Source organism: Mauremys reevesii, linkage group 1, assembly GCF_016161935.1.
Source record: "Mauremys reevesii isolate NIE-2019 linkage group 1, ASM1616193v1, whole genome shotgun sequence".
In the NCBI taxonomy this organism is placed as follows: Eukaryota; Metazoa; Chordata; order Testudines; family Geoemydidae; genus Mauremys; species Mauremys reevesii.
Window position 1 is genome coordinate 64,680,930 of NC_052623.1, and position 22,121 is coordinate 64,703,050.

Consider the following 22,121-nt stretch of genomic DNA (forward strand, 5'->3'; position numbering starts at 1 on the left):
GGGAAGCGCAGAGGAAGGGAAGAAGAGCAGAAGGTCATCCTGCCCCTTGAAAGAAGGTGCTGGAACTTTGGAGGAGAGAAGCCATCTTTGGCATCCATCACTAGACAGCCACAAGGCGCCAGAGCGCTCCCAAGCTGAGCCCTTCAAGCAAGGAAGGCTTGAAGTCTCTGGGACGGGAACCTAGGTGAGAAGCCTGGTCAGGCCAAGCTCTTTCACCTAGGAAGAGAAGGAAAGCCAGCTCCTTGTACTGTTCTGTGGAAGGGCCTGGGCAAGAGGTGACCCAAGCGGGACAACGCCACAGTGCCTCTCGGGCCAGCCGGGTCTCCCGTCAGGCTCGCAAGAAGAGGAATCTCACAACAGGCCTCAGCGCTACTGGCAAGCGCACAGGCTTTCACTGACACTTCTTCTCCAGCTGGCTTGGGTGCCTGTCTTTGGCTGCCAAAGGACAGCAGGTACCTGGACGTCCTGCTTGCTTGGCTGCAATGGCAAAGCTGTAGGACCCCTCCTCCTCGCTGCCACTCAGAAGGGAACCTTGGTCTTGAGCCTTCTCTTCTTTTTGAGGGGGGTGGGGGTCAGATGACTGAGTTATTGCTCTGGGCCTTTCCTCCCGCCTCCCAGGCACCAACGCAAGAGAAGGACCTTACGCGCCACGGGCCCAGCAGGTTTGCGCCAGCCGACTCGAACCCGGCTCGCAGGAATGGGAATCCTGCATGATGCCTCTACACCACTGGCGCGCTGGCAGCCTGCTCTTCCTAAGGCGTCTCATCCTGCGTCGGGCGGCCTGCGTCGGCCGATCAAAGGAGAGCCGGTGTCCCGGGGCGGCCTTTCAGCTGACGAGGTGGCCGAGAGGTTAAGGCGATGGACTGCTAATCCATTGTGCTCTGCACGCGTGGGTTCGAATCCCACCTTCGTCGTCGCCCTTCCCTTGCCATTTTGGCTACGGGGTCCTTCCTCCCGGCAACTTCTGCCCGTTGCCGCCCAAGCGACTCCTAGAACGAACAAGAGAAGCCCACCCGCCAGGAAAGCGGATCCTTGTGCCAAAAGAGAAGGGGCTCACTGGTCTGAGGACACAAGTTCCAGACCAGTTCAGCGTAGCCTGACGCGCTATGCTTTCGATCTGGATCTTAACGGTGTCCCGGAACGTTTCCTTGAAAAACTGAGACCTCCCCGATCCTTGCCCGCTGCTGTACGCCCCCGGTGTGTATGAAGAGTTCCGGCTAGAGGCCGGAATGATGACTGCAATGTCTTGAAGCCAGGCGAGTCGGGAAAAGAGGTCTGCCCTAGGCAAAGGAAACCGTTTGCTTCTCTGAGCAGCCCGCTCGCCAGGCAGAGAGAATCAAGGGTCATTGACGTAGGAGGTAGAGAAAGCTCTCAAGCTAACAAGCAGAAGAGGAGACGAGAGCATGGCGTCTCCACCCAGCAGGAGAGAGAAGCTTGGTCTGGGTTTTACTTTGCATTGCCAAGGCTGACTGGTCTAGAAAGACGGGGGTCTGAACTTCAAGTCATGAAGAACTGACTCAACTGATTGTATCAGATAGTACTGTAGTCTGAAAGGGTATTGAGCAAGGTCTTTTCTGGAAGCCTCTCGCACACTGGTGATGAATATCCTGGTGAAATGGAGGTCTTACCACTAGCTGAGGAATTAGGAAGACTCCCTGATCTTCTGCTTTACAGCCTGGGAGCAAAGCAAGGGAGAAGCAGGCTTTCCCCAAACAGGAGGGAAGGCAGCTAGCTCCTGTCTCCAAAGAAATGGAGTAAGGGGAGGCAAAGCCAGGAAGCCTCGTTTCCATAGAAATCAGCAGGGGCTGGGAAGCGCAGAGGAAGGGAAGAAGAGCAGAAGGTCATCCTGCCCCTTGAAAGAAGGTGCTGGAACTTTGGAGGAGAGAAGCCATCTTTGGCATCCATCACTAGACAGCCACAAGGCGCCAGAGCGCTCGCAAGCTGAGGCCTTCTAGCAAGGAAGGCTTGAAGTCTCTTGGAAGTGAAGCTAGGTGAGAAGCCTGGTAAGGCAAAGCTCTTTCACCTAGGAAGAGAAGGAAAGCCAGCTCCTTGTACTGTTCTGTGGAAGGGCCTGGGCAAGAGGTGACCCAAGCGGGACAACGCCACAGTGCCTCTCGGGCCAGCCGGGTCTCCCGTCAGGCTCGCAAGAAGAGGAATCTCACAACAGGCCTCAGCGCTACTGGCAAGCGCACAGGCTTTCACTGACACTTCTTCTCCAGCTGGCTTGGGTGCCTGTCTTTGGCTGCCAAAGGACAGCAGGTACCTGGACGTCCTGCTTGCTTGGCTGCAATGGCAAAGCTGTAGGACCCCTCCTCCTCGCTGCCACTCAGAAGGGAACCTTGGTCTTGAGCCTTCTCTTCTTTTTGAGGGGGGTGGGGGTCAGATGACTGAGTTATTGCTCTGGGCCTTTCCTCCCGCTCCCAGGCACCAACGCAAGAGAAGGACCTTACGCGGCCACGGGCCCAGCAGGTTTGCGCCAGCCGGGACTCGAACCCGGCTCGCAGGAATGGGAATCCTGCATGATGCCTCTACACCACTGGCGCGCTGGCAGCCTGCTCTTCCTAAGGCGTCTCATCCTGCGTCGGGCGGCCTGCGTCGGCCGATCAAAGGAGAGCGGTGTCCCGGGGCGGCCTTTCAGCTGACGAGGTGGCCGAGAGGTTAAGGCGATGGACTGCTAATCCATTGTGCTCTGCACGCGTGGGTTCGAATCCCACCTTCGTCGTCGCCCTTCCCTTGCCATTTTGGCTACGGGGTCCTTCCTCGGCAACTTCTGCCCGTTGCCGCCCAAGCGACTCCTAGAACGAACAAGAGAAGCCCACCCGCCAGGAAAGCGGATCCTTGTGCCAAAAGAGAAGGGGCTCACTGGTCTGAGGACACAAGTTCCAGACCAGTTCAGCGTAGCCTGACGCGCTATGCTTTCGATCTGGATCTTAACGGTGTCCCGGAACGTTTCCTTGAAAAACTGAGACCTCCCCGATCCTTGCCCGCTGCTGTACGCCCCCGGTGTGTATGAAGAGTTCCGGCTAGAGGCCGGAATGATGACTGCAATGTCTTGAAGCCAGGCGAGTCGGGAAAAGAGGTCTGCCCTAGGCAAAGGAAACCGTTTGCTTCTCTGAGCAGCCCGCTCGCCAGGCAGAGAGAATCAAGGGTCATTGACGTAGGAGGTAGAGAAAGCTCTCAAGCTAACAAGCAGAAGAGGAGACGAGAGCATGGCGTCTCCACCCAGCAGGAGAGAGAAGCTTGGTCTGGGTTTTACTTTGCATTGCCAAGGCTGACTGGTCTAGAAAGACGGGGGTCTGAACTTCAAGTCATGAAGAACTGACTCAACTGATTGTATCAGATAGTACTGTAGTCTGAAAGGGTATTGAGCAAGGTCTTTTCTGGAAGCCTCTCGCACACTGGTGATGAATATCCTGGTGAAATGGAGGTCTTACCACTAGCTGAGGAATTAGGAAGACTCCCTGATCTTCTGCTTTACAGCCTGGGAGCAAAGCAAGGGAGAAGCAGGCTTTCCCCCCAAACAGGAGGGAAGGCAGCTAGCTCCCTGTCTCCAAAGAAATGGAGTAAGGGGAGGCAAAGCCAGGGAAGCCTCGTTTCCATAGAAATCAGCAGGGGGCTGGGAAGCGCAGAGGAAGGGAAGAAGAGCAGAAGGTCATCCTGCCCCTTGAAAGAAGGTGCTGGAACTTTGGAGGAGAGAAGCCATCTTTGGCATCCATCACTAGACAGCCACAAGGCGCCAGAGCGCTTGCAAGCTGAGCCCTTCAAGCAAGGAAGGCTTGAAGTCTCTGGGAAGTGAAGCTAGGTGAGAAGCCTGGTAAGGCAAAGCTCTTTCACCTAGGAAGAGAAGGGAAAGCCAGCTCCTTGTACTGTTCTGTGGAAGGGCCTGGGCAAGAGGTGACCCAAGCGGGACAACGCCACAGTGCCTCTCGGGCCAGCCGGGTCTCCCGTCAGGCTCGCAAGAAGAGGAATCTCACAACAGGCCTCAGCGCTACTGGCAAGCGCACAGGCTTTCACTGACACTTCTTCTCCAGCTGGCTTGGGTGCCTGTCTTTGGCTGCCAAAGGACAGCAGGTACCTGGACGTCCTGCTTGCTTGGCTGCAATGGCAAAGCTGTAGGACCCCTCCTCCTCGCTGCCACTCAGAAGGGAACCTTGGTCTTGAGCCTTCTCTTCTTTTTGAGGGGGGTGGGGGTCAGATGACTGAGTTATTGCTCTGGGCCTTTCCTCCCGCTCCCAGGCACCAACGCAAGAGAAGGACCTTACGCGGCCACGGGCCCAGCAGGTTTGCGCCAGCCGGGACTCGAACCCGGCTCGCAGGAATGGGAATCCTGCATGATGCCTCTACACCACTGGCGCGCTGGCAGCCTGCTCTTCCTAAGGCGTCTCATCCTGCGTCGGGCGGCCTGCGTCGGCCGATCAAAGGAGAGCCGGTGTCCCGGGGCGGCCTTTCAGCTGACGAGGTGGCCGAGAGGTTAAGGCGATGGACTGCTAATCCATTGTGCTCTGCACGCGTGGGTTCGAATCCCACCTTCGTCGTCGCCCTTCCCTTGCCATTTTGGCTACGGGTCCTTCCTCCCGGCAACTTCTGCCCGTTGCCGCCCAAGCGACTCCTAGAACGAACAAGAGAAGCCCACCCGCCAGGAAAGCGGATCCTTGTGCCAAAAGAGAAGGGGCTCACTGGTCTGAGGACACAAGTTCCAGACCAGTTCAGCGTAGCCTGACGCGCTATGCTTTCGATCTGGATCTTAACGGTGTCCCGGAACGTTTCCTTGAAAAACTGAGACCTCCCCGATCCTTGCCCGCTGCTGTACGCCCCCGGTGTGTATGAAGAGTTCCGGCTAGAGGCCGGAATGATGACTGCAATGTCTTGAAGCCAGGCGAGTCGGGAAAGAGGTCTGCCCTAGGCAAAGAAACCGTTTGCTTCTCTGAGCAGCCCGCTCGCCAGGCAGAGAGAATCAAGGGTCATTGACGTAGGAGGTAGAGAAAGCTCTCAAGCTAACAAGCAGAAGAGGAGACGAGAGCATGGCGTCTCCACCCAGCAGGAGAGAGAAGCTTGGTCTGGGTTTTACTTTGCATTGCCAAGGCTGACTGGTCTAGAAAGACGGGGGTCTGAACTTCAAGTCATGAAGAACTGACTCAACTGATTGTATCAGATAGTACTGTAGTCTGAAAGGGTATTGAGCAAGGTCTTTTCTGGAAGCCTCTCGCACACTGGTGATGAATATCCTGGTGAAATGGAGGTCTTACCACTAGCTGAGGAATTAGGAAGACTCCCTGATCTTCTGCTTTACAGCCTGGGAGCAAAGCAAGGGAGAAGCAGGCTTTCCCCCCAAACAGGAGGGAAGGCAGCTAGCTCCCTGTCTCCAAAGAAATGGAGTAAGGGGAGGCAAAGCCAGGGAAGCCTCGTTTCCATAGAAATCAGCAGGGGCTGGGAAGCGCAGAGGAAGGGAAGAAGAGCAGAAGGTCATCCTGCCCCTTGAAAGAAGGTGCTGGAACTTTGGAGGAGAGAAGCCATCTTTGGCATCCATCACTAGACAGCCACTAGGCGCCAGAGCGCTCACACGCTGAGCCCTTCATGCAAGGAAGGCTTGTAGTCTCTGGGAAGTGAAGCTAGGTGAGAAGCCTGGTAAGGCAAAGCTCTTTCACCTAGGAAGAGAAGGAAAGCCAGCTCCTTGTACTGTTCTGTGGAAGGGCCTGGGCAAGAGGTGACCCAAGCGGGACAACGCCACAGTGCCTCTCGGGCCAGCCGGGTCTCCGTCAGGCTCGCAAGAAGAGGAATCTCACAACAGGCCTCAGCGCTACTGGCAAGCGCACAGGCTTTCACTGACACTTCTTCTCCAGCTGGCTTGGGTGCCTGTCTTTGGCTGCCAAAGGACAGCAGGTACCAGGACGTCCTGCTTGCTTGGCTGCAATGGCAAAGCTGTAGGACCTCCTCCTCGCTGCCACTCAGAAGGAACCTTGGTCTTGAGCCTTCTCTTCTTTTGGCGGGGGGTGGGGGTCAGATGACGGAGTTATTGCTCTGGGCCTTTCCTCCCGCTCCCAGGCACCAACGCAAGAGAAGGACCTTACGCGGCCACGGGCCCAGCAGGTTTGCGCCAGCCGACTCGAACCCGGCTCGCAGGAATGGGAATCCTGCATGATGCCTCTACACCACTGGCGCGCTGGCAGCCTGCTCTTCCTAAGGCGTCTCATCCTGCGTCGGGCGGCCTCGTCGGCCGATCAAAGGAGAGCGGTGTCCCGGGCGGCCTTTCAGCTGACGAGGTGGCCGAGAGGTTAAGGCGATGGACTGCTAATCCATTGTGCTCTGCACGCGTGGGTTCGAATCCCACCTTCGTCGCCCTTCCCTTGCCATTTTGGCTACGGGGTCCTTCCTCCCGGCAACTTCTGCCCGTTGCCGCCCAGCGACTCCTAGAACGAACAAGAGAAGCCCACCCGCCAGGAAAGCGGATCCTTGTGCCAAAAGAAGGCTCACTGGTCTGAGGACACAAGTTCCAGACCAGTTCAGCGTAGCCTGACGCGCTATGCTTTCGATCTGGATCTTAACGGTGTCCCGAACGTTTCCTTGAAAAACTGAGACCTCCCGATCCTTGCCCGCTGCTGTACGCCCGGTGTGTATGAAGAGTTCGGCTAGAGGCCGGAATGATGACTGCAATGTCTTGAAGCCAGGCGAGTCGGGAAAAGAGGTCTGCCCTAGGCAAAGAAACCGTTTGCTTCTCTGAGCAGCCCGCTCGCCAGGCAGAGAGAATCAAGGGTCATTGACGTAGGAGGTAGAGAAAGCTCTCAAGCTAACAAGCAGAAGAGGAGACGAGAGCATGGCGTCTCCACCCAGCAGGAGAGAAGCTTGGTCTGGGTTTTACTTTGCATTGCCAAGGCTGACTGGTCTAGAAAGACGGGGGTCTGAACTTCAAGTCATGAAGAACTGACTCAACTGATTGTATCAGATAGTACTGTAGTCTGAAAGGGTATTGAGCAAGGTCTTTTCTGGAAGCCTCTCGCACACTGGTGATGAATATCCTGGTGAAATGGAGGTCTTACCACTAGCTGAGGAATTAGGAAGACTCCCTGATCTTCTGCTTTACAGCCTGGGAGCAAAGCAAGGGAGAAGCAGGCTTTCCCCAAACAGGAGGGAAGGCAGCTAGCTCCCTGTCTCCAAAGAAATGGAGTAAGGGGAGGCAAAGCCAGGAAGCCTCGTTTCCATAGAAATCAGCAGGGGCTGGGAAGCGCAGAGGAAGGGAAGAAGAGCAGAAGGTCATCCTGCCCCTTGAAAGAAGGTGCTGGAACTTTGGAGGAGAGAAGCCATCTTTGGCATCCATCACTAGACAGCCACAAGGCGCCAGAGCGCTCGCAAGCTGAGCCCTTCAAGCAAGGAAGGCTTGAAGTCTCTGGGAAGTGAAGCTAGGTGAGAAGCCTGGTAAGGCAAAGCTCTTTCACCTAGGAAGAGAAGGGAAAGCCAGCTCCTTGTACTGTTCTGTGGAAGGGCCTGGGCAAGAGGTGACCCAAGCGGGACAACGCCACAGTGCCTCTCGGGCCAGCCGGGTCTCCCGTCAGGCTCGCAAGAAGAGGAATCTCACAACAGGCCTCAGCGCTACTGGCAAGCGCACAGGCTTTCACTGACACTTCTTCTCCAGCTGGCTTGGGTGCCTGTCTTTGGCTGCCAAAGGACAGCAGGTACCTGGACGTCCTGCTTGCTTGGCTGCAATGGCAAAGCTGTAGGACCCCTCCTCCTCGCTGCCACTCAGAAGGGAACCTTGGTCTTGAGCCTTCTCTTCTTTTTGAGGGGGGTGGGGGTCAGATGACTGAGTTATTGCTCTGGGCCTTTCCTCCCGCTCCCAGGCACCAACGCAAGAGAAGGACCTTACGCGGCCACGGGCCCAGCAGGTTTGCGCCAGCCGGGACTCGAACCCGGCTCGCAGGAATGGGAATCCTGCATGATGCCTCTACACCACTGGCGCGCTGGCAGCCTGCTCTTCCTAAGGCGTCTCATCCTGCGTCGGGCGGCCTGCGTCGGCCGATCAAAGGAGAGCCGGTGTCCCGGGGCGGCCTTTCAGCTGACGAGGTGGCCGAGAGGTTAAGGCGATGGACTGCTAATCCATTGTGCTCTGCACGCGTGGGTTCGAATCCCACCTTCGTCGTCGCCCTTCCCTTGCCATTTTGGCTACGGGGTCCTTCCTCGGCAACTTCTGCCCGTTGCCGCCCACGCGCCTCCTCGAACGACCAAGAGAAGCCCACCCGCCCGGAAAGCGGCTCCTGGGGCCAACAGAGCAGGGGCTCACAGGTCTGAGGCCCCACGGTCCAGACCAGTTCAGCGTAGACTGACGCGCTATGCTTTCGATCTGGATCTTAACGGTGTCCCGGAACGTTTCCTTGAAAAACTGAGACCTCCCCGATCCTTGCCCGCTGCTGTACGCCCCCGGTGTGTATGAAGAGTTCCGGCTAGAGGCCGGAATGATGACTGCAATGTCTTGAAGCCAGGCGAGTCGGGAAAGAGGTCTGCCCTAGGCACAGTAAACCGTTTGCTTCTCCGAGCAGCCCGCTCGCCAGGCAGAGAGAATCAAGGGTCATTGACGTCGGAGGTAGAGATAGCTCTCAAGCTAACAAGCAGAAGAGGAGACGTGCGGATGGCGTCTCCACCCAGCAGGAGAGAGAAGCTTGGTCTGGGTTTTACTTTGCATTGCCAAGGCTGACTGGTCTAGAAAGACGGGGGTCTGAACTTCAAGTCATGAAGAACTGACTCAACTGATTGTATCAGATAGTACTGTAGTCTGAAAGGGTATTGAGCAAGGTCTTTTCTGGAAGCCTCTCGCACACTGGTGATGAATATCCTGGTGAAATGGAGGTCTTACCACTAGCTGAGGAATTAGGAAGACTCCCTGATCTTCTGCTTTACAGCCTGGGAGCAAAGCAAGGGAGAAGCAGGCTTTCCCCAAACAGGAGGGAAGGCAGCTAGCTCCCTGTCTCCAAAGAAATGGAGTAAGGGGGGGAGGCAAAGCCAGGGAAGCCTCGTTTCCATAGAAATCAGCAGGGGGCTGGGAAGCGCAGAGGAAGGGAAGAAGAGCAGAAGGTCATCCTGCCCCTTGAAAGAAGGTGCTGGAACTTTGGAGGAGAGAAGCCATCTTTGGCATCCATCACTAGACAGCCACAAGGCGCCAGAGCGCTCGCAAGCTGAGCCCTTCAAGCAAGGAAGGCTTGAAGTCTCTGGGAAGTGAAGCTAGGTGAGAAGCCTGGTAAGGCAAAGCTCTTTCACCTAGGAAGAGAAGGGAAAGCCAGCTCCTTGTACTGTTCTGTGGAAGGGCCTGGGCAAGAGGTGACCCAAGCGGGACAACGCCACAGTGCCTCTCGGGCCAGCCGGGTCTCCCGTCAGGCTCGCAAGAAGAGGAATCTCACAACAGGCCTCAGCGCTACTGGCAAGCGCACAGGCTTTCACTGACACTTCTTCTCCAGCTGGCTTGGGTGCCTGTCTTTGGCTGCCAAAGGACAGCAGGTACCTGGACGTCCTGCTTGCTTGGCTGCAATGGCAAAGCTGTAGGACCCCTCCTCCTCGCTGCCACTCAGAAGGGAACCTTGGTCTTGAGCCTTCTCTTCTTTTTGAGGGGGGTGGGGGTCAGATGACTGAGTTATTGCTCTGGGCCTTTCCTCCCGCTCCCAGGCACCAACGCAAGAGAAGGACCTTTCGCGGCCACGGGCCCAGCAGGTTTGCGCCAGCCGGGACTCGAACCCGGCTCGCAGGAATGGGAATCCTGCATGATGCCTCTACACCACTGGCGCGCTGGCAGCCTGCTCTTCCTAAGGCGTCTCATCCTGCGTCGGGCGGCCTGCGTCGGCCGATCAAAGGAGAGCCGGTGTCCCGGGGCGGCCTTTCAGCTGACGAGGTGGCCGAGAGGTTAAGGCGATGGACTGCTAATCCATTGTGCTCTGCACGCGTGGGTTCGAATCCCACCTTCGTCGTCGCCCTTCCCTTGCCATTTTGGCTACGGGGTCCTTCCTCCCGGCAACTTCTGCCCGTTGCCGCCCAAGCGACTCCTAGAACGAACAAGAGAAGCCCACCCGCCAGGAAAGCGGATCCTTGTGCCAAAAGAGAAGGGGCTCACTGGTCTGAGGACACAAGTTCCAGACCAGTTCAGCGTAGCCTGACGCGCTATGCTTTCGATCTGGATCTTAACGGTGTCCCGGAACGTTTCCTTGAAAAACTGAGACCTCCCCGATCCTTGCCCGCTGCTGTACGCCCCCGGTGTGTATGAAGAGTTCCGGCTAGAGGCCGGAATGATGACTGCAATGTCTTGAAGCCAGGCGAGTCGGGAAAAGAGGTCTGCCCTAGGCAAAGGAAACCGTTTGCTTCTCTGAGCAGCCCGCTCGCCAGGCAGAGAGAATCAAGGGTCATTGACGTAGGAGGTAGAGAAAGCTCTCAAGCTAACAAGCAGAAGAGGAGACGAGAGCATGGCGTCTCCACCCAGCAGGAGAGAGAAGCTTGGTCTGGGTTTTACTTTGCATTGCCAAGGCTGACTGGTCTAGAAAGACGGGGGTCTGAACTTCAAGTCATGAAGAACTGACTCAACTGATTGTATCAGATAGTACTGTAGTCTGAAAGGGTATTGAGCAAGGTCTTTTCTGGAAGCCTCTCGCACACTGGTGATGAATATCCTGGTGAAATGGAGGTCTTACCACTAGCTGAGGAATTAGGAAGACTCCCTGATCTTCTGCTTTACAGCCTGGGAGCAAAGCAAGGGAGAAGCAGGCTTTCCCCCCAAACAGGAGGGAAGGCAGCTAGCTCCCTGTCTCCAAAGAAATGGAGTAAGGGGGGGAGGCAAAGCCAGGGAAGCCTCGTTTCCATAGAAATCAGCAGGGGGCTGGGAAGCGCAGAGGAAGGGAAGAAGAGCAGAAGGTCATCCTGCCCCTTGAAAGAAGGTGCTGGAACTTTGGAGGAGAGAAGCCATCTTTGGCATCCATCACTAGACAGCCACAAGGCGCCAGAGCGCTCGCAAGCTGAGCCCTTCAAGCAAGGAAGGCTTGAAGTCTCTGGGAAGTGAAGCTAGGTGAGAAGCCTGGTAAGGCAAAGCTCTTTCACCTAGGAAGAGAAGGGAAAGCCAGCTCCTTGTACTGTTCTGTGGAAGGGCCTGGGCAAGAGGTGACCCAAGCGGGACAACGCCACAGTGCCTCTCGGGCCAGCCGGGTCTCCCGTCAGGCTCGCAAGAAGAGGAATCTCACAACAGGCCTCAGCGCTACTGGCAAGCGCACAGGCTTTCACTGACACTTCTTCTCCAGCTGGCTTGGGTGCCTGTCTTTGGCTGCCAAAGGACAGCAGGTACCTGGACGTCCTGCTTGCTTGGCTGCAATGGCAAAGCTGTAGGACCCCTCCTCCTCGCTGCCACTCAGAAGGGAACCTTGGTCTTGAGCCTTCTCTTCTTTTTGAGGGGGGTGGGGGTCAGATGACTGAGTTATTGCTCTGGGCCTTTCCTCCCGCTCCCAGGCACCAACGCAAGAGAAGGACCTTACGCGGCCACGGGCCCAGCAGGTTTGCGCCAGCCGGGCTCGAACCCGGCTCGCAGGAATGGGAATCCTGCATGATGCCTCTACACCACTGGCGCGCTGGCAGCCTGCTCTTCCTAAGGCGTCTCATCCTGCGTCGGGCGGCCTGCGTCGGCCGATCAAAGGAGAGCGGTGTCGGGCGGCCTTTCAGCTGACGAGGTGGCCGAGAGGTTAAGGCGATGGACTGCTAATCCATTGTGCTCTGCGCGTGGGTTCGAATCCCACCTTCGTCGTCGCCCTTCCCTTGCCATTTTGGCTACGGGGTCCTTCCTCCCGGCAACTTCTGCCCGTTGCCGCCCAGCGACTCCTAGAACGAACAAGAAGCCCACCCGCCAGGAAAGCGGATCCTTGTGCCAAAGAGAAGGGGCTCACTGGTCTGAGGACACAAGTTCCAGACCAGTTCAGCGTAACCTGACGCGCTATGCTTTCGATCTGGATCTTAACGGTGTCCCGGGCGTTTCCTTGAAAAACTGAGACCTCCCGATCCTTGCCGCTGCTGTACGCCCGGTGTGTATGAAGAGTTCGGCTAGAGGCCGGAATGATGACTGCAATGTCTTGAAGCCAGGCGAGTCGGAAAAGAGGTCTGCCCTAGGCAAAGAAACCGTTTGCTTCTCTGAGCAGCCCGCTCGCCAGGCAGAGAGAATCAAGGGTCATTGACGTAGGAGGTAGAGAAAGCTCTCAAGCTAACAAGCAGAAGAGGAGACGAGAGCATGGCGTCTCCACCCAGCAGGAGAGAGAAGCTTGGTCTGGGTTTTACTTTGCATTGCCAAGGCTGACTGGTCTAGAAAGACGGGGGTCTGAACTTCAAGTCATGAAGAACTGACTCAACTGATTGTATCAGATAGTACTGTAGTCTGAAAGGGTATTGAGCAAGGTCTTTTCTGGAAGCCTCTCGCACACTGGTGATGAATATCCTGGTGAAATGGAGGTCTTACCACTAGCTGAGGAATTAGGAAGACTCCCTGATCTTCTGCTTTACAGCCTGGGAGCAAAGCAAGGGAGAAGCAGGCTTTCCCCCCAAACAGGAGGGAAGGCAGCTAGCTCCCTGTCTCCAAAGAAATGGAGTAAGGGGAGGCAAAGCCAGGAAGCCTCGTTTCCATAGAAATCAGCAGGGGCTGGGAAGCGCAGAGGAAGGGAAGAAGAGCAGAAGGTCATCCTGCCCCTTGAAAGAAGGTGCTGGAACTTTGGAGGAGAGAAGCCATCTTTGGCATCCATCACTAGACAGCCACAAGGCGCCAGGCGCTCATAAGCTGAGCCCTTCAAGCAAGGAAGGCTTGAAGTCTCTGGGAAGTGAAGCTAGGTGAGAAGCCTGGTAAGGCAAAGCTCTTTCACCTAGGAAGAGAAGGAAAGCCAGCTCCTTGTACTGTTCTGTGGAAGGGCCTGGGCAAGAGGTGACCCAAGCGGGACAACGCCACAGTGCCTCTCGGGCCAGCCGGGTCTCCGTCAGGCTCGCAAGAAGAGGAATCTCACAACAGGCCTCAGCGCTACTGGCAAGTGCACAGGCTTTCACTGACACTTCTTCTCCAGCTGGCTTGGGTGCCTGTCTTTGGCTGCCAAAGGACAGCAGGTACCTGGACGTCCTGCTTGCTTGGCTGCAATGGCAAAGCTGTAGGACCCCTCCTCCTCGCTGCCACTCAGAAGGAACCTTGGTCTTGAGCCTTCTCTTCTTTTTGAGGGGTGGGGTCAGATGACTGAGTTATTGCTCTGGGCCTTTCCTCCCGCTCCCAGGCACCAACGCAAGAGAAGGACCTTACGCGCCACGGGCCCAGCAGGTTTGCGCCAGCCGGGACTCGAACCCGGCTCGCAGGAATGGGAATCCTGCATGATGCCTCTACACCACTGGCGCGCTGGCAGCCTGCTCTTCCTAAGGCGTCTCATCCTGCGTCGGGCGGCCTGCGTCGGCCGATCAAAGGAGAGCCGGTGTCCCGGGGCGGCCTTTCAGCTGACGAGGGGGCCGAGAGGTTAAGGCGATGGACTGCTAATCCATTGTGCTCTGCGCGTGGGTTCGAATCCCACCTTCGTCGTCGCCCTTCCCTTGCCATTTTGGCTACGGGGTCCTTCCTCCCGGCAACTTCTGCCCGTTGCCGCCCAAGCGACTCCTAGAACGAACAAGAGAAGCCCACCCGCCAGGAAAGCGGATCCTTGTGCCAAAAGAGAAGGGGCTCACTGGTCTGAGGACACAAGTTCCAGACCAGTTCAGCGTAGCCTGACGCGCTATGCTTTCGATCTGGATCTTAACGGTGTCCCGGAACGTTTCCTTGAAAAACTGAGACCTCCCCGATCCTTGCCCGCTGCTGTACGCCCCCGGTGTGTATGAAGAGTTCCGGCTAGAGGCCGGAATGATGACTGCAATGTCTTGAAGCCAGGCGAGTCGGAAAAGAGGTCTGCCCTAGGCAAAGGAAACCGTTTGCTTCTCTGAGCAGCCCGCTCGCCAGGCAGAGAGAATCAAGGGTCATTGACGTAGGAGGTAGAGAAAGCTCTCAAGCTAACAAGCAGAAGAGGAGGCGAGAGCATGGCGTCTCCACCCAGCAGGAGAGAGAAGCTTGGTCTGGGTTTTACTTTGCATTGCCAAGGCTGACTGGTCTAGAAAGACGGGGGTCTGAACTTCAAGTCATGAAGAACTGACTCAACTGATTGTATCAGATAGTACTGTAGTCTGAAAGGGTATTGAGCAAGGTCTTTTCTGGAAGCCTCTCGCACACTGGTGATGAATATCCTGGTGAAATGGAGGTCTTACCACTAGCTGAGGAATTAGGAAGACTCCCTGATCTTCTGCTTTACAGCCTGGGAGCAAAGCAAGGGAGAAGCAGGCTTTCCCCCCAAACAGGAGGGAAGGCAGCTAGCTCCCTGTCTCCAAAGAAATGGAGTAAGGGGGGGAGGCAAAGCCAGGGAAGCCTCGTTTCCATAGAAATCAGCAGGGGGCTGGGAAGCGCAGAGGAAGGGAAGAAGAGCAGAAGGTCATCCTGCCCCTTGAAAGAAGGTGCTGGAACTTTGGAGGAGAGAAGCCATCTTTGGCATCCATCACTAGACAGCCACAAGGCGCCAGAGCGCTCGCAAGCTGAGCCCTTCAAGCAAGGAAGGCTTGAAGTCTCTGGGAAGTGAAGCTAGGTGAGAAGCCTGGTAAGGCAAAGCTCTTTCACCTAGGAAGAGAAGGGAAAGCCAGCTCCTTGTACTGTTCTGTGGAAGGGCCTGGGCAAGAGGTGACCCAAGCGGGACAACGCCACAGTGCCTCTCGGGCCAGCCGGGTCTCCCGTCAGGCTCGCAAGAAGAGGAATCTCACAACAGGCCTCAGCGCTACTGGCAAGCGCACAGGCTTTCACTGACACTTCTTCTCCAGCTGGCTTGGGTGCCTGTCTTTGGCTGCCAAAGGACAGCAGGTACCTGGACGTCCTGCTTGCTTGGCTGCAATGGCAAAGCTGTAGGACCCCTCCTCCTCGCTGCCACTCAGAAGGAACCTTGGTCTTGAGCCTTCTCTTCTTTTGAGGGGGTGGGGTCAGATGACTGAGTTATTGCTCTGGGCCTTTCCTCCCGCTCCCAGGCACCAACGCAAGAGAAGGACCTTCTGCGGCCACGGGCCCAGCAGGTTTGCGCCAGCCGGGCTCGAACCCGGCTCGCAGGAATGGGAATCCTGCATGATGCCTCTACACCACTGGCGCGCTGGCAGCCTGCTCTTCCTAAGGCGTCTCATCCTGCGTCGGGCGGCCTGCGTCGGCCGATCAAAGGAGAGCGGTGTCCCGGGCGGCCTTTCAGCTGACGAGGTGGCGAGAGGTTAAGGCGATGGACTGCTAATCCATTGTGCTCTGCGCGTGGGTTCGAATCCCACCTTCGTCGTCGCCCTTCCCTTGCCATTTTGGCTACGGGGTCCTTCCTCGGCAACTTCTGCCCGTTGCCGCCCAAGCGACTCCTAGAGCGAACAAGAAGCCCACCCGCCAGGAAAGCGGATCCTTGTGCCAAAGAGAAGGGCTCACTGGTCTGAGGACACAAGTTCCAGACCAGTTCAGCGTAACCTGACGCGCTATGCTTTCGATCTGGATCTTAACGGTGTCCCGGAACGTTTCCTTGAAAAACTGAGACCTCCCCGATCCTTGCCCGCTGCTGTACGCCCCGGTGTGTATGAAGAGTTCGGCTAGAGGCCGGAATGATGACTGCAATGTCTTGAAGCCAGGCGAGTCGGGAAAAGAGGTCTGCCCTAGGCAAAGAAACCGTTTGCTTCTCTGAGCAGCCCGCTCGCCAGGCAGAGAGAATCAAGGGTCATTGACGTAGGAGGTAGAAAGCTCTCAAGCTAACAAGCAGAAGAGGAGACGAGAGCATGGCGTCTCCACCCAGCAGAGAGAGAAGCTTGGTCTGGGTTTTACTTTGCATTGCCAAGGCTGACTGGTCTAGAAAGACGGGGGTCTGAACTTCAAGTCATGAAGAACTGACTCAACTGATTGTATCAGATAGTACTGTAGTCTGAAAGGGTATTGAGCAAGGTCTTTTCTGGAAGCCTCTCGCACACTGGTGATGAATATCCTGGTGAAATGGAGGTCTTACCACTAGCTGAGGAATTAGGAAGACTCCCTGATCTTCTGCTTTACAGCCTGGGAGCAAAGCAAGGGAGAAGCAGGCTTTCCCCCAAACAGGAGGGAAGGCAGCTAGCTCCCTGTCTCCAAAGAAATGGAGTAAGGGGGAGGCAAAGCCAGGAAGCCTCGTTTCCATAGAAATCAGCAGGGGCTGGGACGCGCAGAGGAAGGGAAGAAGAGCAGAAGGTCATCCTGCCCCTTGAAAGAAGGTGCTGGAACTTTGGAGGAGAGAAGCCATCTTTGGCATCCATCACTAGACAGCCACAAGGCGCCAGAGCGCTCGCAAGCTGAGCCCTTCAAGCAAGGAAGGCTTGAAGTCTCTGGGAAGTGAAGCTAGGTGAGAAGCCTGGTAAGGCAAAGCTCTTTCACCTAGGAAGAGAAGGGAAAGCCAGCTCCTTGTACTGTTCTGTGGAAGGGCCTGGGCAAGAGGTGACCCAAGCGGGACAACGCCACAGTGCCTCTCGGGCCAGCCGGGTCTCCGTCAGGCTCGCAAGAAGAGGAATCTCACAACAGGCCTCAGCGCTACTGGCACGCGCACAGGCTTTCACTGACACTTCTTCTCCAGCTGGCTTGGGTGCCTGTCTTTGGCTGCCAAAGGACAGCAGGTACCTGGACGTCCTGCTTGCTTGGCTGCAATGGCAAAGCTGTAGGACCCCTCCTCCTCGCTGCCACTCAGAAGGGAACCTTGGTCTTGAGCCTTCTCTTCTTTTGGAGGGGGGTGGGGGTCAGATGACTGAGTTATTGCTCTGGGCCTTTCCTCCCGCTCCCAGGCACCAACGCAAGAGAAGGACCTTACGCGGCCACGGGCCCAGCAGGTTTGCGCCAGCCGGGACTCGAACCCGGCTCGCAGGAATGGGAATCCTGCATGATGCCTCTACACCACTGGCGCGCTGGCAGCCTGCTCTTCCTAAGGCGTCTCATCCTGCGTCGGGCGGCCTGCGTCGGCCGATCAAAGGAGAGCCGGTGTCCCGGGCGGCCTTTCAGCTGACGAGGTGGCGAGAGGTTAAGGCGATGGACTGCTAATCCATTGTGCTCTGCACGCGTGGGTTCGAATCCCACCTTCGTCGTCGCCCTTCCCTTGCCATTTTGGCTACGGGTCCTTCCTCCCGGCAACTTCTGCCCGTTGCCGCCCAAGCGACTCCTAGAACGAACAAGAAGCCCACCCGCCAGGAAAGCGGATCCTTGTGCCAAAAGAGAAGGGCTCACTGGTCTGAGGACACAAGTTCCAGACCAGTTCAGCGTAACCTGACGCGCTATGCTTTCGATCTGGATCTTAACGGTGTCCCGGGCGTTTCCTTGAAAAACTGAGACCTCCCGATCCTTGCCCGCTGCTGTACGCCCCGGTGTGTATGAAGAGTTCGGCTAGAGGCCGGAATGATGACTACAATGTCTTGAAGCCAGGCGAGTCGGGAAAGAGGTCTGCCCTAGGCAAAGAAACCGTTTGCTTCTCTGAGCAGCCCGCTCGCCAGGCAGAGAGAATCAAGGGTCATTGACGTAGGAGGTAGAGAAAGCTCTCAAGCTAACAAGCAGAAGAGGAGGCGAGGCATGGCGTCTCCACCCAGCAGGAGAGAAGCTTGGTCTGGGTTTTACTTTGCATTGCCAAGGCTGACTGGTCTAGAAAGACGGGGGTCTGAACTTCAAGTCATGAAGAACTGACTCAACTGATTGTATCAGATAGTACTGTAGTCTGAAAGGGTATTGAGCAAGGTCTTTTCTGGAAGCCTCTCGCACACTGGTGATGAATATCCTGGTGAAATGGAGGTCTTACCACTAGCTGAGGAATTAGGAAGACTCCCTGATCTTCTGCTTTACAGCCTGGGAGCAAAGCAAGGGAGAAGCAGGCTTTCCCCCAAACAGGAGGGAAGGCAGCTAGCTCCCTGTCTCCAAAGAAATGGAGTAAGGGGAGGCAAAGCCAGGAAGCCTCGTTTCCATAGAAATCAGCAGGGGCTGGGAAGCGCAGAGGAAGGGAAGAAGAGCAGAAGGTCATCCTGCCCCTTGAAAGAAGGTGCTGGAACTTTGGAGGAGAGAAGCCATCTTTGGCATCCATCACTAGACAGCCACAAGGCGCCAGGCGCTATAAGCTGAGCCCTTCAAGCAAGGAAGGCTTGAAGTCTCTGGGAAGTGAAGCTAGGTGAGAAGCCTGGTAAGGCAAAGCTCTTTCACCTAGGAAGAGAAGGAAAGCCAGCTCCTTGTACTGTTCTGTGGAAGGGCCTGGGCAGAGGTGACCCAAGCGGGACAACGCCACAGTGCCTCTCGGGCCAGCCGGGTCTCCGTCAGGCTCGCAAGAAGAGGAATCTCACAACAGGCCTCAGCGCTACTGGCAGCGCACAGGCTTTCACTGACACTTCTTCTCCAGCTGGCTTGGGTGCCTGTCTTTGGCTGCCAAAGGACAGCAGGTACCTGGACGTCCTGCTTGCTTGGCTGCAATGGCAAAGCTGTAGGACCCCTCCTCCTCGCTGCCACTCAGAAGGAACCTTGGTCTTGAGCCTTCTCTTCTTTTTGAGGGGTGGGGTCAGATGACTGAGTTATTGCTCTGGGCCTTTCCTCCCGCTCCCAGGCACCAACGCAAGAGAAGGACCTTCTGGCCACGGGCCCAGCAGGTTTGCGCCAGCCGGGCTCGAACCCGGCTCGCAGGAATGGGAATCCTGCATGATGCCTCTACACCACTGGCGCTGGCAGCCTGCTCTTCCTAAGGCGTCTCATCCTGCGTCGGGCGGCCTCGTCGGCCGATCAAAGGAAACCGGTGTCCCGGGCGACCTTTCAGCTGACGAGGTGGCCGAGAGGTTAAGGCGATGGACTGCTAATCCATTGTGCTCTGCAGCGTGGGTTCGAATCCCACCTTCGTCGTCGCCCTTCCCTTGCCATTTTGGCTACGGGTCCTACCTCCCGGCAACTTCTGCCCGTTGCAGCCCAAGCTACTACTAGAACGAACAAGAGAAGCCCACCCGACAGGAAAGCGGATCATAGTGCCAAAAGAGAAGGGGCTCACTGGTCTGAGGACACAATTTCCAGACCAGTTCAGCGTAACCTGACGCGCTATGCTTTCGATCTGGATCTTAACGGTGTCCCGGGCGTTTCCTTGAAAAACTGAGACCTCCCGATCCTTGCCCGCTGCTGTACGCCCCGGTGTGTATGAAGAGTTCGGCTAGAGGCGGAATGATGACTGCAATGTCTTGAAGCCAGGCGAGTCGGAAAGAGGTCTGCCCTAGGCAAAGGAAACCGTTTGCTTCTCTGAGCAGCCCGCTCGCCAGGCAGAGAGAATCAAGGGTCATTGACGTAGGAGGTAGAGAAAGCTCTCAAGCTAACAAGCAGAAGAGGAGGCGAGAGCATGGCGTCTCCACCCAGCAGGAGAGAGAAGCTTGGTCTGGGTTTTACTTTGCATTGCCAAGGCTGACTGGTCTAGAAAGACGGGGGTCTGAACTTCAAGTCATGAAGAACTGACTCAACTGATTGTATCAGATAGTACTGTAGTCTGAAAGGGTATTGAGCAAGGTCTTTTCTGGAAGCCTCTCGCACACTGGTGATGAATATCCTGGTGAAATGGAGGTCTTACCACTAGCTGAGGAATTAGGAAGACTCCCTGATCTTCTGCTTTACAGCCTGGGAGCAAAGCAAGGAGAAGCAGGCTTTCCCCCAAACAGGAGGGAAGGCAGCTAGCTCCCTGTCTCCAAAGAAATGGAGTAAGGGGGAGGCAAAGCCAGGAAGCCTCGTTTCCATAGAAATCAGCAGGGGGCTGGGAAGCGCAGAGGAAGGGAAGAAGAGCAGAAGGTCATCCTGCCCCTTGAAAGAAGGTGCTGGAACTTTGGAGGAGAGAAGCCATCTTTGGCATCCATCACTAGACAGCCACAAGGCGCCAGGCGCTCAAGCTGAGCCCTTCAAGCAAGGAAGGCTTGAAGTCTCTGGGAAGTGAAGCTAGGTGAGAAGCCTGGTAAGGCAAAGCTCTTTCACCTAGGAAGAGAAGGAAAGCCAGCTCCTTGTACTGTTCTGTGGAAGGGCCTGGGCAAGAGGTGACCCAAGCGGGACAACGCCACAGTGCCTCTCGGGCCAGCCGGGTCTCCGTCAGGCTCGCAAGAAGAGGAATCTCACAACAGGCCTCAGCGCTACTGGCAAGCGCACAGGCTTTCACTGACACTTCTTCTCCAGCTGGCTTGGGTGCCTGTCTTTGGCTGCCAAAGGACAGCAGGTACCTGGACGTCCTGCTTGCTTGGCTGCAATGGCAAAGCTGTAGGACCCCTCCTCCTCGCTGCCACTCAGAAGGAACCTTGGTCTTGAGCCTTCTCTTCTTTTTGAGGGGTGGGGTCAGATGACTGAGTTATGGCTCTGGGCCTTTCCTCCCGCTCCCAGGCACCAACGCAAGAGAAGGACCTTACGCGGCCACGGGCCCAGCAGGTTTGCGCCAGCCGGGCTCGAACCCGGCTCGCAGGAATTGGAATCCTGCATGATGCCTCTACACCACTGGCGCGCTGGCAGCCTGCTCTTCCTACTGCGTCTCATCATGCGTCGGGAGGCCTTCGTCTGCCGATAAAAGGAGAGCCGGTGTCACGGGGCGGCCTTTCAGCTGACGAGGTGGCCGAGAGGTTAAGGCGATGGACTGCTAATCCATTGTGCTCTGCAGCGTGGGTTCGAATCCCACCTTCGTCGTCGCCCTTCCCTTGCCATTTTGGCTACGGGGTCCTTCCTCCCGGCAACTTCTGCCCGTTGCCGCCAAGCGACTCCTAGAACGAACAAGAGAAGCCCACCCGCCAGGAAAGCGGATCCTTGTGCCAAAGAGAAGGGGCTCACTGGTCTGAGGACACAAGTTCCAGACCAGTTCAGCGTAACCTGACGCGCTATGCTTTCGATCTGGATCTTAACGGTGTCCCGGGCGTTTCCTTGAAAAACTGAGACCTCCCGATCCTTGCCCGCTGCTGTCGCCCGGTGTGTATGAAGAGTTCGGCTAGAGGCCGGAATGATGACTGCAATGTCTTGAAGCCAGGCGAGTCGGGAAAAGAGGTCTGCCCTAGGCAAAGAACCGTTTGCTTCTCTGAGCAGCCCGCTCGCCAGGCAGAGAGAATCAAGGGTCATTGACGTAGGAGGTAGAGAAAGCTCTCAAGCTAACAAGCAGAAGAGGAGGCGAGCATGGCGTCTCCACCCAGCAGGAGAGAGAAGCTTGGTCTGGGTTTTACTTTGCATTGCCAAGGCTGACTGGTCTAGAAAGACGGGGGTCTGAACTTCAAGTCATGAAGAACTGACTCAACTGATTGTATCAGATAGTACTGTAGTCTGAAAGGGTATTGAGCAAGGTCTTTTCTGGAAGCCTCTCGCACACTGGTGATGAATATCCTGGTGAAATGGAGGTCTTACCACTAGCTGAGGAATTAGGAAGACTCCCTGATCTTCTGCTTTACAGCCTGGGAGCAAAGCAAGGGAGAAGCAGGCTTTCCCCAAACAGGAGGGAAGGCAGCTAGCTCCCTGTCTCCAAAGAAATGGAGTAAGGGGAGGCAAAGCCAGGAAGCCTCGTTTCCATAGAAATCAGCAGGGGCTGGGAAGCGCAGAGGAAGGGAAGAAGAGCAGAAGGTCATCCTGCCCCTTGAAAGAAGGTGCTGGAACTTTGGAGGAGAGAAGCCATCTTTGGCATCCATCACTAGACAGCCACAAGGCGCCAGGCGCTCATAAGCTGAGCCCTTCAAGCAAGGAAGGCTTGAAGTCTCTGGGAAGTGAAGCTAGGTGAGAAGCCTGGTAAGGCAAAGCTCTTTCACCTAGGAAGAGAAGGAAAGCCAGCTCCTTGTACTGTTCTGTGGAAGGGCCTGGGCAAGAGGTGACCCAAGCGGGACAACGCCACAGTGCCTCTCGGGCCAGCCGGGTCTCCGTCAGGCTCGCAAGAAGAGGAATCTCACAACAGGCCTCAGCGCTACTGGCAAGCGCACAGGCTTTCACTGACACTTCTTCTCCAGCTGGCTTGGGTGCCTGTCTTTGGCTGCCAAAGGACAGCAGGTACCTGGACGTCCTGCTTGCTTGGCTGCAATGGCAAAGCTGTAGGACCCCTCCTCCTCGCTGC

General features: G+C 56.4%; 17 non-coding genes across 17 annotated transcripts; 11 read left to right on the forward strand and 6 right to left on the reverse strand.

Annotated features, from left to right (window-relative positions):
* Positions 1-832: 832 nt before the first annotated feature.
* On the forward strand, positions 833-914 carry TRNAS-GCU. The gene has a single exon. It is a non-coding gene; the product is annotated as a tRNA-Ser (tRNA).
* Positions 915-2,472: 1,558 nt separating this feature from the next.
* TRNAG-CCC lies at positions 2,473-2,543 on the reverse strand. Its single transcript has one exon. It is a non-coding gene; the product is annotated as a tRNA-Gly (tRNA).
* Positions 2,544-2,640: 97 nt separating this feature from the next.
* Positions 2,641-2,722, forward strand: TRNAS-GCU. Its single transcript has one exon. It is a non-coding gene; the product is annotated as a tRNA-Ser (tRNA).
* Positions 2,723-4,284: 1,562 nt separating this feature from the next.
* Positions 4,285-4,355, reverse strand: TRNAG-CCC. The gene has a single exon. It is a non-coding gene; the product is annotated as a tRNA-Gly (tRNA).
* Positions 4,356-4,453: 98 nt separating this feature from the next.
* Positions 4,454-4,535, forward strand: TRNAS-GCU. The gene has a single exon. It is a non-coding gene; the product is annotated as a tRNA-Ser (tRNA).
* Positions 4,536-6,254: 1,719 nt separating this feature from the next.
* On the forward strand, positions 6,255-6,336 carry TRNAS-GCU. Its single transcript has one exon. It is a non-coding gene; the product is annotated as a tRNA-Ser (tRNA).
* A 1,544-nt stretch (positions 6,337-7,880) lies between these two features.
* On the reverse strand, positions 7,881-7,951 carry TRNAG-CCC. Its single transcript has one exon. It is a non-coding gene; the product is annotated as a tRNA-Gly (tRNA).
* A 98-nt stretch (positions 7,952-8,049) lies between these two features.
* Positions 8,050-8,131, forward strand: TRNAS-GCU. The gene has a single exon. It is a non-coding gene; the product is annotated as a tRNA-Ser (tRNA).
* A 1,562-nt stretch (positions 8,132-9,693) lies between these two features.
* TRNAG-CCC lies at positions 9,694-9,764 on the reverse strand. Its single transcript has one exon. It is a non-coding gene; the product is annotated as a tRNA-Gly (tRNA).
* Positions 9,765-9,862: 98 nt separating this feature from the next.
* On the forward strand, positions 9,863-9,944 carry TRNAS-GCU. Its single transcript has one exon. It is a non-coding gene; the product is annotated as a tRNA-Ser (tRNA).
* Positions 9,945-11,675: 1,731 nt separating this feature from the next.
* Positions 11,676-11,755, forward strand: TRNAS-GCU. The gene has a single exon. It is a non-coding gene; the product is annotated as a tRNA-Ser (tRNA).
* Positions 11,756-13,297: 1,542 nt separating this feature from the next.
* On the reverse strand, positions 13,298-13,368 carry TRNAG-CCC. Its single transcript has one exon. It is a non-coding gene; the product is annotated as a tRNA-Gly (tRNA).
* A 98-nt stretch (positions 13,369-13,466) lies between these two features.
* TRNAS-GCU lies at positions 13,467-13,546 on the forward strand. The gene has a single exon. It is a non-coding gene; the product is annotated as a tRNA-Ser (tRNA).
* A 3,356-nt stretch (positions 13,547-16,902) lies between these two features.
* TRNAG-CCC lies at positions 16,903-16,973 on the reverse strand. The gene has a single exon. It is a non-coding gene; the product is annotated as a tRNA-Gly (tRNA).
* A 97-nt stretch (positions 16,974-17,070) lies between these two features.
* TRNAS-GCU lies at positions 17,071-17,151 on the forward strand. The gene has a single exon. It is a non-coding gene; the product is annotated as a tRNA-Ser (tRNA).
* Positions 17,152-18,850: 1,699 nt separating this feature from the next.
* Positions 18,851-18,931, forward strand: TRNAS-GCU. Its single transcript has one exon. It is a non-coding gene; the product is annotated as a tRNA-Ser (tRNA).
* A 1,713-nt stretch (positions 18,932-20,644) lies between these two features.
* Positions 20,645-20,725, forward strand: TRNAS-GCU. The gene has a single exon. It is a non-coding gene; the product is annotated as a tRNA-Ser (tRNA).
* The last annotated feature ends 1,396 nt before the right edge of the window (positions 20,726-22,121 follow it).